This window comes from Lycium barbarum, chromosome 6 (assembly GCF_019175385.1).
Source record: "Lycium barbarum isolate Lr01 chromosome 6, ASM1917538v2, whole genome shotgun sequence".
In the NCBI taxonomy this organism is placed as follows: domain Eukaryota; kingdom Viridiplantae; phylum Streptophyta; class Magnoliopsida; order Solanales; family Solanaceae; genus Lycium; species Lycium barbarum.
Genome location: NC_083342.1, coordinates 8,012,161 through 8,023,493, shown reverse-complemented (window position 1 = coordinate 8,023,493; position 11,333 = coordinate 8,012,161). Strand labels below are relative to the sequence as shown.

General features: G+C 35.3%; 1 long non-coding RNA gene, 2 other non-coding genes and 1 pseudogene across 3 annotated transcripts; 1 reads left to right on the top strand and 3 right to left on the bottom strand.

The window, feature by feature from the left end:
* Positions 1–327: 327 nt before the first annotated feature.
* LOC132600679 (uncharacterized) lies at positions 328–5,865 on the bottom strand. Its single transcript, XR_009567281.1, has 2 exons — positions 5,355–5,865; positions 328–2,306 (listed from the first exon to the last, which is right to left on the bottom strand). It is a non-coding gene; the product is annotated as an uncharacterized LOC132600679 (long non-coding RNA).
* On the bottom strand, positions 510–670 carry LOC132600887 (U1 spliceosomal RNA). Its single transcript, XR_009567356.1, has one exon. It is a non-coding gene; the product is annotated as a U1 spliceosomal RNA (small nuclear RNA).
* Positions 3,740–3,899, bottom strand: LOC132600888 (U1 spliceosomal RNA). The gene has a single exon (XR_009567357.1). It is a non-coding gene; the product is annotated as a U1 spliceosomal RNA (small nuclear RNA).
* On the top strand, positions 5,478–5,678 carry LOC132601046 (small nucleolar RNA U3; annotated as a pseudogene).
* Positions 5,866–11,333: the final 5,468 nt, after the last annotated feature.

Below are 11,333 nucleotides of genomic sequence, written 5' to 3'. Positions count from 1 at the left end.
TATGTCGGATCTGGCATAAATTTGATAATTCCTTAACAAGTGTATGCCGGATCCGGCATACACACGACCCAAACCTTGCCTTGCAATTTTTTTTTTTTAATTTACGCTTGAGCGGGGGTTCAAACTCAGAACCTCATGATTTCTGCGTGAACGCTCAGAGTTGCAATGCGAAGGGCAAAATTTAAAGACCACCCCAAAAGAAGGGCAATCTGCGCAAAAAAATGAATTGCGTAGGGGTGCCCCAGCAGGGGCCCGCGTTCACGCGGCCCACTAGTGCTGATCTACAAATTGAAAGCACTATAGCCTTTACGCGATGAACTATGTAGCTATTAAAACATTAATAATCCATTTGCTCGTATATAAGTATGACTTAATCTCTAATTAACAGGATGAAACAAATGAACTTTACTTCACGCAACATATTATTGGAATTTCCATTAAAATACAACATCAGAATAAACAAGTGGACAAATTTCTCAGTGGACTGAAAAAGTTTAGACTTGAATTGGGTAGGGGCTGCGCGAACGCAGGCCCCCGCTGCCACAAATTATGACGTAGGCTCGACCGCTTGGGCCGACCTTAGGCGGGCACCCCTCCTAAGTGCAATGGAGGTCACCAACCTAGGCCATGGGCCTTATTGATCACCCATTGACCCCGTCCAGGTAAGTATGTTATTCTGTGTGCCCAGCCCATATTTTATGCTAGTTCTTTTGCTTCACTTCTCTTCCCTCCTGGTGATGTGGGAGAATCAGTTAAAATGACATTGTTCTTTCTTTAGCTTTCTGTTTGGAAATAGAGAAAAGATCAATGGAGCATATATTTGATTCTCTTTTAATATACAGGATAACAATGAAGTAAACACTAGTGTTGCAACACAAAAATCAGAAGAACAATAATATATAAATTGATCTTGAAAATTCAAGTGTCATGCTGTAGATACATAGTACCGCAGCCAGCAACGCGACCTTCTGCAGATCTTTCTATTCTTATTGCATCCAAATCCAGAGTGTTTGACAGCAAAATTAGCAAGCAGATGAACAATGAGGATTCACATGGTATTGCAGACACCTCTCTGCTTAACTTACTGAATGGCGTTGGTGAAAACACACCACTAAGTTCTCTGAGTAATCAACAACATATAAAACAAGTTAAACAAAGCAGCAGCAAGATGGCACCTGTTGATGATAATCGTAATTAAGGTTCATTTAAAGAGGCATAATCATTAAGAGTTTCATGTGATTCCAACATATGATAGTTCTGTGAACCACATGATACTAATATTATATTTAATGGATTCCACATTCTCATCTACTCAATAACATGGCCAGATGATGTATAAACAAGGATGAACATAAAGCTGTAGAGTAAGACATTGAATTCTGAACGGAGGAATAATTTGCAGCATCATAAGGATACATCATACATGGAAAATATGTATCTTACTCGTCTTTCCCAATAAGGATGGAAGCATACAAAATCGCAAACAGGAGTTATCGTTCAGACCAAATAACATTAAGTCCGGCAAACAACAGAGGAGCTGACAAAGGCTGACAGTTCTGTTAGGCATTGGTGATAGTATAATGATTTCAAACACCGTGGAACAGAAGCTCATATTCAGAATCCATCAAGAAGCATCAAAATCAAGTTAAAAACTGCAACTATCTGAAGAACAGTTGAAATAAATTTATCCCTGTGCGTTAGCTAAAAATCAGAAATGAATTGTCATAGTTTACACAAACATACATCCAAATGCTCCAAATAAACATCTTTATGAACTGCAGACATGATCAAAACTATTGAAAGGGCCTCTGCACATCTGCTAATTAAAGGAACACTGCTGTTCTTCACTATCCATAAGATCAATAAAGAAGACCCCAGTGTATTAGTGAAGCTGGTTTGTATTTTCAGGACAAATTATTTGCTCAATTCAAACATTTGAATACAAGGCGTTGACATATGGTTGTATCAGGTTGTAAGGTTCATCAAAACAAGCGTAACCATTAAGAATTTTTGTGACTTTAATGAATTTTGCGTCAGGCACTGCATGGCCAGAAGACGCGATCCAATGATGAATCATAAAAGATGTAGGACACTGCTGAAAGAGAGAACTATTTTTCAGCTTCATAGGGATACAGGGAAATGAGTGTCTTACTATTCTTTCCCAATAAGGATGGAAGCATACAGAATCATAGACAGGAGTTATTGTTGAGACCAGAACAACATTTAGTCCTGTAAACAGCAGAAGAGCTGCTGCCATAGACCAAGTTTTGTGAGGCATTGGTGAGATGGTATAATGACTTCAAATCCTGTAAAATGCAAGCTCATATTCAGATCAATCATGGAATTATAAACAAGAAGCATCAAACTCAAGTTCAAAAACTGCAACTATCTGAAGAACACTTGAAATGAATTAAACTTGATGCCTTAGCTCTAAATCACACAATACAAACAACTGCATCTTACAAACGCTTTCTCATTGTTTAAGCAAACATACATCCAAATGGTCCAACCAAACTATCTCCTTGAACTGCACACATAATCGAAACTTTTGAAGAAGCGTCTCCACTTCGGATAAAGGAATACAACTCTTAATTCTTTGCTATCCATAATCATAAACAAGGAAATCCAATATAATAGTGTGGAAAATTGATATTCTTAGGAAAAATGTTTGCTTCTAAGTGAGGCTAATTTTTTTTTCCCTCCCCCTCAAGATAAGCGAGCATTCAAACATTTGAATACACGTCTTTGACTTGTGGTAATGTTACATATCCAGGCAGCGCTTGGGGATTGCAAAACATTTGGGAAGAAATTACTTCCTATAAACACTTTTTGGGTTATATTGTAGTACTTCTATTTTCTTGAGGTTTTCGCTCATAAACAATATCTTCCTAAGCCTTAAAGAGGATTTGGAGATGAGATTTAGGTGCATAATTTTGAGCTCTTAGATTGTTTCAACTTTATCCTATTACCAAATAACAGTTTAAACCTCTATTTATTAGTTTTCTAACTTAATACTAACTTCATGGATAAAAACAGTTATCCGATACTTGACTAAGCTCATTCTAGCAAAAATAAGTGGAGTAATCAGTGCATGAAAGCTTCTACAAATGCCTACACAACACTATCATCTAATGTGAGACCATATATGTATGTAACATTCTAAATATCTCACTCAAATTCAATTCAAGGAGGCACAAAGTAAAGCTTCTTCCATTTTTTGCTGTGTGTGGCCACGGGTGCAAGAATCAAGAACCCAATTTCTATAAACCAGCTGGTCAAATTTACATTTTGCAGACCAAGAAAAAGGTAAACACAGGAATAATAGTTATCACGCTAACTTAATCTTAAACCAAAACCCAGCCAGGGTTTAGATTTTAGGGATACTTCAAAATAAAATGATATCACAAAATAAAATCGGCTTTAATTAAAAGAATTTTGGTAACTGAGACAAGACGGGGACTCACAAGTTAGCTTTCGATTCTGTTAATAAAATGCCGGAAATTGAAATGTGAAATTGGCCCAAGTCAATCAAAACCTAAAACTAGCCAGGCCATCTTAATCGGACACAAAATCCGAAATTGCATCGAAATCCAAAAATATTTTTCACAAACACTTTAAATTAACAGGATACCTAAATTAAACACAAAAATGCAAGTCAGTAGCTGATTTCTGATATACAAATAGAACAATTAGTTGCACCAATTTCTTGATGAGCCAGAAAATTTTGGGTTAGAATTGGGTAGGGACCGCGCGAACGCAGGCCCCGCTGCCACAAATTATGACGTAGGCTCGACCGCTTGGGCCGACCTTAGGCGGGCACCCCTCCATAGTGCAATGGAGATCACCAACCTAGGCCATGGGCCTTATTGATCGCTCATTGACCCCGTCCAGGTAAGTATGTTACTCTGTGTGCCCAGCCCATATTTTATACTAGTTCTTTTGCTTCACTTCTCTTCCCTCCTAGTGATGTGGGAGAATCAGTCAAAATGACGTTGCTCTTACGCTAAACTAAAGAGCAGCAAAATGGCTCCTGTTGATGATAATTGTGAGTTTCATTTAAAGAGGCATAAACATTAAGAGTTTCATGTGATTAGAGTTTCATGTGATTTTCAACATTAAGAGTTCTATGAACCATATGATACAAATTGTATTATTAATGAAAAAATTGCATATTAAAACACACATAGACAACAACTTTCTAACTTTCAAAACTAACTCTTCCAACTTCATGCAGATACATGGAATTATTGCCGGTATTTCATTTAACGGCTGGGTTGCAATTTAGACAACCCATTTGACATCAAGAGTGTGTTTGGTATGGAGGAAACTGACCTTTCTAACGAAAGTACGGAAAACAAGTTTCATAAGTGGCATTCTAAGTTCATTGTCTACCCAATCAACCCAACACCCGCAAACCCACCCCTTGACCATCCCACCCCCATAGTGTTTTGCTATAGAACATATAAATGCTCTTGGGATACTCCCTCATGTTCAAAAAGAGTGTCCACTTAACCATTTGCACACAGAGACGGACCAACCCTATTAGGAGGGGTCACGTGTCCCCCCTAACCTCGGGAATACCCTGTACATATATGGTGTATATACCTTAAAGAATGTATATGTATTTAAAAGGACCCTGAGAGATATCCATTGCTTTGGTGCGTTTGATTGTTGTGTCTCTTAGGTCCTTATATGACACCTAGGTTCGAGTCTCGCTTGCAGCACCTTTATTTCTATTTTTTGTTGAGTTTGTTTTGTTTCCGTTCTAAACCTATTTTCGTTTCTTCCAATTTTGAAGTTTTTACTTTATACTACTACTTTACCAATAACTTAGCATAATTATTAAGTTCTTAAAGAGTTGCACGCCAAATTTTCACATAATAAGTGATATATTTATATTAAGGCAGTGGTCATTGGTGCCTCCTCTGCGTCAAAATCCTGGATCCGCCTCTTTTTGCACACCCTTAAAAAAATACTAACTCCTAGAAAAAAAATAGATAATTTGACTAAACTACACCTAATTAAATAGGTATTCGAATTTGGTCACTTAGCATTTAATAAGGGCAAATCTAAAAAAATTAGATTAATTCTTTCTTGATTTAGTAAGTGGACATTCTCTTTGGAAAAAAAAAAGAGGCTAAGTGGACACTCTTTTTGAATTGGAGGGAGTAATATTCTGTAATTAAGAGACCACTTGTTTTCAATAAAACAGTTTGTAGGAAAATAATTTCCACACCCCAAATTTCTTCTCTTTCCCATCTTTGGGAACTTCTCAAATCTTCCGATATTCAAGAATTTCTTAAATCAACGGTCAGCTTTCATTTCAAATTATTAGCATGCGAAGGAATACTAACCAAGCAAAACTTCTCCCTTTTTCCTTGTCATAAAAATTGTACTTGTAGTTGCTCCTTGTCCCACATCGGCATAATACTATGCTGGAAATTGCTACTTAAGCAAGAGTCGTGAGAAGAAATGTCACGACCTTACTTGAACAGGATCTGTTCTATAGGCTCGTACCACCTTATCCTTGAGTTCTAAGGAGACAGGAAACTAAGTCTGGTTGATGACACGTGGCCATTTGACCAGAGCGTGATTAACAGCACCCATGGCCGCCGTAGATGATCGTTCTCATCTCCGTCAACGGGGTTTGGGATGGTCTAATGGCTGTCTGACAGATTCGAACTTTTTGTTGCTATTTTTTTTTTTAACCGCTTTCTGCTCTCCATGTCTGTTGAAGCTGAGCTAAAGCCCTCTTGCAAAATCGGACATAGAACCTTAAAGAAAAGTATCTTTTTTAACTTTAAAAAAATACTTAATATTCTTCCCTACTCTTTAATTTGGGTGATGTAGTTTCTGTTGGTTTGTATATGCTTTTGTTTTTAATTATTGAAAGAATGATATTTTTAAATATCTTTTTATTTTTAAAAATAATTTACGTCTAACTTCTATTTTATCTTAAAAGATGAATCACACAAATATTTATTTACTAGCCATATATGCCCGTGCGTCGTGCGATGCACGAGCCGAACATATTTATTCACTTTAATTAATCAATCTTTAAAGTTTGTATTTTGTGAATAATTTTTAAAAATTTCTCATTGTCATGACAATGAAAGTTGTTCGTCGATGTGAAAAAAATAAAATTAGTATGAAGGTGAGGGAAAATTAATATTTTGATTCTACATTTTTTCTTTTAAATTGTTTAATATGTTATATGTATACCGACAGGTTAATATCTATCTCAATTAATTAACTATTCAGATTCAAACATAAGAGTCATTGTGTTGTATATATTGAATTTTTTTAAAAGCAAAACTAATAAAATATTTTTATTAAATTAATCAAAAAAATTAGTTACATTATAAATTTTTTATATTAACAATTATAGATAAAATGAATTGTTATAGAGAAATCAAAATTAGAAAGATATATATCGTAAATCACCAAATTTTAATTCCGAAATGAAAATATGAAATAATACATTTTTATAAATGTAAAGAAATAATAATCAGAGAATACAAAGAAGAGTAAGTCACATTACTATACTCAACTTTTCACATTCTTTAAGAATTAATAAATGGAGTACTCCCTTCGTCTCATATTACTTGTCTACATTACTAAAAATATATGTCTATTTTTCTATTCTATATGCACTTCAATTTAATTAAGGATAATTTAGTGAAAAAACTTCATACTTTTTAAGAGTAAGTAATTCTTTAAAGGGTGTGTCTGAGCTAAAAACATCAGATAATATGAATCGCATGGAGTATTAGATTACTCTTTCTATTTATCATTATACATTTTAGTAAAATTTAGATATCCTTGGAGCTACATTTTCATTTTCAACTGGATCATTTAGTAGATCTTACATTCTTACTAATTACTTTCACTTCATTTTAATTTATGTGACACTTTTCATTTTTCAAGAGTCAATTTGACTAAATTGAGAATTTAAATTAAATTATATCGACTTAATATTTTAAATTAAAATTTAGATATTAAAAACTATATAGAAGTACTATAAATTACAATTTTAACTAAAAAAAAAATATTTAAAACATAAGTTGTGTGTATGAAGAACTAAATTGACTCTTGAAGTTCATTTAATGAATTTATATTTTCTGATTTCGTCTAAAACTAAGCTTAAAGCACTACATTAAACTAGAATAAACTCTTGCTCTTGCATGTATTAAATCACCTGAAGTATCTCTTATACAAAATTCATAGATGCTTCTACCAAGGTTTCCTCTAGTAACACCATCAGTATTGCATTTCCATCACCCATCACGAGGCAGTTTCCACAAAACTTGAGTCACTTGAAGCTTTGGCTTAAACTGCTCCAAGATTTTCAGAATATCAACCCATTTATGTGGTACCTTTTTTATGTCAGGTTTCCTAACTTTCACTGACTGCTGTATGTTAGTGGAAGCTTGGTATAGTATCCTTGCATTAGAAACCTTGTTATTATGCATATCTCAATTTCTCTTCTTCCACAACTGCCATATAATATAGAAGGGTCTGCATAAAACAACTGCTTTATTCTTGGCATAACATCAGCATTCCACCAGGTCGTGATGACTTGATGTAATTGCATTCCTGCAGAAGAAGCAAAGTAAGTCCAAGTTCTTTGTGCAACCTCACACCTAAAGAAAATATGTGGAACAATTTCCTCTTTAGGCTCAGTAGGACAACACAAACATTTTGATGGAACTCTTCACTACATCATCCAGAGGTACTTTAAAGTGCCAAACTCTCCACATAGTGGATGTTATTTTGAATGGAAGTCCTTTCACCCAAATCATGCTGTACACCTCCAGCTTCTCACCTCTATTTCTAACAAGATCCCATGCTGACTTCACTGTGAATTCCCTATTAGGCTCAAGCATCCACCATAGTTTATCAATTTCACCTTATCTTGCAGGAGGTTTGACATTGATAATGAAATCTGCCAGTTCTGCAGACAAGTTGTTTTCCAACCCAGCTTCATTCCATCTTACTTGTGTTACAACATCACTCACATTCTGAATATCCTCATTGCAATAAAAGTCAGGTGGAGTTATGAAATACAAGGGACTAGCACCAGTCCAGTTGTCTAACCAAAACAAATAAGATCTCATCCTCAACTGCCACTATATATGATGATCAATATGATCTCTAGCCTCCAACATTTTCCTCCAAACTAATAATCCTTGTTTCAAAGGAACTATAACTGAGTTATTCTTCTTGAGGTACTTATTTCCCATAAATGCACTCCATAAGGAAGGCTTAGCCCTGAAGTTCCACCAGAGTTTGGCAAATAAAGCCAAGGACATGTCATTTAAAGATCTAAATCCAAGACTACCTTCCTGTTGAGGTAAGCATATTGTGTGCCATCTAGTCCAATGTCTTCTCCATTCTCCATTAGAGTTGCCCCAAAAGAATTGAGCAAAAATCTTGTGTAATTTTTTAACCACAAAGGATGAAGTGTATATTGCAGGTAACAAATGCATAGGCATAGCTTGCAGGACATGTTTTAACAATACTACTCTACCACCAAATGAGAGTAGCTTCCCTTTCCATCCTTGCAACTTGTCTCTTATTTTTTTTATCAAATCTGAATAGAATGACATCTTAGCCCTGCTATAATAAATAGGACAACCTAGATATATAACAGGAAAAACCTGTTTTCCAATACCAGTTATCTTTTCAACCCTGTGAAACTCAATCTCATCAACTCTATCATGCAAGTACACTGCACTTTTTACCTTATTAATTAACTATCCTGAAGCCTTCTCATAGTCTGCAAGAATCTGCATGATCACTGTCAAAGACATCTCACAAGCTGATGAAAAAACAATGGTATCATCTGCATAGCATAAATGATTGATTCTTGGACTCCATTTTGGCAAACCAAATCCACATAATCCTGGATTTTGATGCAATGAAGTCAAGGCTCTTGAAAGAACTTCTGCAACTATTATAAACAAGGTAGGTGACAGTGGATCACCTCGTTTAACACCTCTAGTGAAGTGAAAAAATCCATGTGGTTGACCATTGATCAACACTGAATACCAATCATTAGCAACCAACTCCGATATATGGCCAATAATTTTCTCTCCAAATCCCATTTTCCTTAGAACACTAGTCAACAATCCCCGTGACAGCCTATCATAGGCTTTAGTCATATCCAACTTCATAACTACATTAGGAGCAAACTACTTATTACTTCTTTTAGTTCTTAGCCTCACATCTGTAATAATCTCTTGTGTCAACAATATATTCTCCACTATACTCCTTCCTTTTACAAATCCTGCTTGATTTGGAGAAATCAAGTTAGGTAGTAAAGCTGCAAGTCTGTTATGAATCATCCTTGAGAATACTTGGTTTATGAAATTACTAAGGCTGATTGACCTCATCCTTCTTCTTTGGCAATAGAACAAGATTAGTATGAGTCACATACCTTGGAAGTTCTTTGCCTTGGAAGAGACAAGATTAGTATGAGTCACATACCTTGGAAGTTCTTTGCCTTGGAAGAGAGAAAGTAACATCCTGAAAATATTAGTTCCAACCACCTCCCAACAAGTTTGAAAAAAACAAACCCATATATCCATCAGGTCCACCAGCACTTGTAGGATTCAGGCAAAAAACAACATCTTTCACCATTTGTATGATAGGCTTAGCCACCAGTATATGGTTTTGTTCTGTAGTTATAATAGGATTAACAACATCTTTCCCCTCTTGTATGATAGGCATAGCCACCAGTATCGGGTTTTGTTCTGCAGTTATGATAGGATCAACATGCTAAAGAATATCAAACTCAGTAGAACTAGTAGTTTCATGAAATTGGTCATGGTAGAATCTAACTGCCTCATTAGCAATTTCCTAATCAGTCTCTAGCCATACGCCACCACTGCTTTAAATTCTTTTAAGTTGCAAGAACTTCCTTCTACTATTGACTTGAGCATGAAAGAATTTGGAGTTTTTATCCCTATCTTAGAACCAAAACATTCCAGCCTTTTGCTTCTAATATTTTTCCTCAATAGCTAACACTTGTGTATACTCGACATTAACTTTATTGAGTTTTTCTCTGTTCACAACTGAAGGATTTGCTTCAAACATAGATTCTTGAGCCCTGATAACCTCCTCCATGTTTGTTACTTTCTGAAAAAAGTTTCCATAAGTAGATCTACTCCAAGCTGACAACATTTTCCTCATATTCTTCATTCTCAAATTAAATCTCCAGAAAGAATTGCCTTCAACTTCAATGTTCCAATTTTCCTCAACCACATCCATGAAAGATTCATCTTTGGTCCAGAAATTCAAAAACTTGAATGGCTTCTTGAATTGTGGCACTTCTTTTTTTGAAATCAAGCAACATGGGAGAATGATCCGAACCCTTTTTGATCAAATGACTCACCTCTAGGCCTGGATACAATTCAAAACGGCCTAGACACCTATCAAATCTTTTGAACACACAATCATCACCACCTTTCCCATTCCACCATGTATAAATATTGCCTTTGTACCCCAAATCTGTCAAATTGCAGGTCTGAATACAGTGTCTAAAGTCTTTAACCTCAGCTAATGATGTTGGAAAACCACCATGTATAAATATTGCCTTTGTACCCTAAATCTGTCAAATTGTAGGTAATACAATGTCTAAAGTCTTCAACCTCAGCTAATGATACTGGAACCACCATGTATAAGTATTGCCTTTGTACCCTAAATCTGTCAAATTGCAGGTCCGAATACAGTGTCTAAAGGCTTCAACCTCAGCTAATGATATTGGCAAACCACCATGTTTCTTCTCCTCATCAACAATCACATTAAAATCACCTCCAACTAGCCAAGGTGTGTCATATCTGAGGCCAAATAAGACAGGGAATCCCACAGTTCTACTCTTTCGGTTCTGTCACATTTAGCATAAACTAAAGTAACCACCAACTCTTTATCAAGATTCCAATTAAATAACTTCAAAGTGAGCTGTTGCACACTGTCAATAAGAATTGTACCTTCATACTCTTCATCCACAAATGCCCAAATCTTGCCAAACACATTAGCTATGCATTCTAGAATATTCCTAACAAAAAAGGAAGAAAATATTTCTATCACTAATTAAATCATGAAGCAGTTGGAAAGTAAATTTTAACAATACAATCTTATCAAATGAGCAAGTCATAATTCATAACAAAATTAATACCTTTCTAATAAATACAACATCAATTGATCAAACTTTAGTTCAATAAAAAGGAAAATTTAACATGAAGAGTAATGTAACTACTCTTAATATAATCCTCCCACATGGTATCAACATAAATAATGGTTGGTAGAAGTTAATGAGATTGATAAAAGGT